Genomic DNA, 2,323 nt, shown 5'->3' with positions numbered 1-2,323 from the left:
CCCTTAAGCCGCCATAGCATAAAAATGGAGATATTCTATTTTTTCCGATCTTCGTAATTATCTTCAAAATTTCGTATTTATCCGCGGAAACTTGACATTTATCTTTTTTTGTGAACTAAGCATAAACGGTCATGCAGCTTACGGGTTGTTGGTTAAGAAATCTTAAGTTGGGCTTCGAGTCATGTCTTAGGTCCCTTTGGGCCGTCTTCTGACTCGAAGCGTTTATTACGGCTTCTTTCGATAAAAAACGAACTTTCTGCGGTTTTTACGGTGAAGTTTGATCGATTACTTAGAATGGAGGGGAATCGTGAAATGGGTTCGCTACGGTCTTCGGGAGATAGCATCGAAGGGTAGATGAGAACGCATGGACTAATGTCGTATCGACGTTTCGGAAGAGCTCGGTCGCTATGTAGCGACGGAGCTTTGGCTCGAGCTCGGTCGTATAATGTGACCTATAGTCTTATGAAAATCGAATCTTTTTTGCCTGAGGAAGACGAAGCCCAAGAGGTTTGCTACATAACCAGTGTGGAGTCAGTGGCGGGACGACTGCCTTCTCGGATGTGACCGAGAGAAAAGAAAAGCATAAACCGGCGAGCCGCATGGTTCTTCATAAAGCATGTTATGTTAACTTTAGAAAGTTTCTTCGTAAGACTTGGTCTGATTGTACGAGGGATTTTTGGCGTAAGTAACGGGGACCGGTTTTACGAAGGTTGTAGATCGGTCATATGTAAACATATGTTAAAGTAGCGTTAAATCTGTGGGTTTCACGAGAAACGTTTCTGCTTTGATTTCGATCCTATGTGAAAGTTGCTTGGAGTTACTCATGGAGTGTTACCGAAGTTTATTTCATTACGATCTAGTCGCAAAACATTTTTCATAGGTTCTGTGAAAGGATTCTCATGACACATTCGTTTCTGGAACGAATTGGTCGACCAGAGGTGGATCTAGCCACCATCGGGAGGAAAGCGTCTCTTTGTGCACGATGCTACATCTATTCTCGAGTTTTCTTCGTCACAAATGTTTTCGATGCTTTTCCGTGACTCACTTGGTACAGCGGAAACTGAAAAAAATGCTTTGGGGATTGAAGATTTCTCGTAGAAATTTTTAAAAGAAACTGGCTTTCTAAAACTGGAAAGGGCTTCAATACTTTGGCTAATCGTCGAGTTTCAGTTTGATATTGGTATATGTTTTCTGTACGCATGATTGCGACAAGAAATGATGTATAGTCTTTGAGATTATGTTCATGATCGTCTGGATATGTTGCTAGCGTTTCGACCAATTTTAGATTGTCGTTTCCCTATTTGAGACGATTTGCAAAAGTTTTTGAAGTTTGGGAGTATACGAGTATAGTATACGTACCTACTCCCCTTTTTTTTTTACGAAAGAAAACAGTTGAACTGATACTTTGAAGGGTTGTGTACGTTTATTCTTCTAAGGTTTGAAATGATCAATAATCCTGGACGATTTAAAGACGACGCTTGGACTGTGATTTGGTTTGTTTCCACTTTGACGATTTGGAATACGTCGGTTCCGAGAAAATTGCTAGAAACGAATCGGTTTTAAGACGACGTTCATGTCTGTAGTTTTTTTCTCTCTTTAGGAAGCGAGTTTGATATGCGTGGCGATCGTTTCTTGATTTTCGGAGAGTTTAGATCGGTTTGCAAGATGTGGCTGAACAGTTATGGAACGATATATCGAGACAAGAAAAATCGCCTAAGATTTAGTTCGCTAGACTATCCACCCAGGATTTATGTTCCCTAAAGTTCTATGGCAGTCTCAAAGGCGTTTTTATTTCTTAGTAATTTCCTACGAAAATTCCAAGTCTGATTTCAAAAATTTCAAGTCGGAAATACCTTAGTTCTCTCGAAGACGCAGTTTTGTCTCTTCTCAGTTTTGCTTGCTTATTTTCCCTTCCTCTTCTGGTGTATGTTCACCATTTTCGATATTGGTCTTTATCCTTTAAACTTGACATTTATCTTTTTCGATATTGGTGTTTATCCTTTGAAACTTGACTGATACGAAGTCAATAAAAAGGTTCAACGTAATCGTATATTTGAGGCGACTAAGGTGTTAAGTTAACCGTTGCCGTTTTATACGATTAATCTGAATCCAAGCGAGAAAACAAGCCTTTGTGGTTTTTTTTATCGTAAAGTTTCAATGGTAACTCCAATCAAGACAAAACAAGAGACGTTTCTGTCGAGATTTGAAGGATAACACAAAGATGGAGGTAAGGGCGAGTAGGAGCAAGCGAAGGAGTTTAGACGAGTCTTACTTGTTTTTGTCGTAAAATCTCAACGGAAACTCCGATTGAGACGAAACGAAA

This window comes from Brassica oleracea, chromosome C7 (assembly GCF_000695525.1).
Source record: "Brassica oleracea var. oleracea cultivar TO1000 chromosome C7, BOL, whole genome shotgun sequence".
In the NCBI taxonomy this organism is placed as follows: Eukaryota; Viridiplantae; Streptophyta; class Magnoliopsida; order Brassicales; family Brassicaceae; genus Brassica; species Brassica oleracea.
This window is presented reverse-complemented; position numbering follows the sequence as displayed.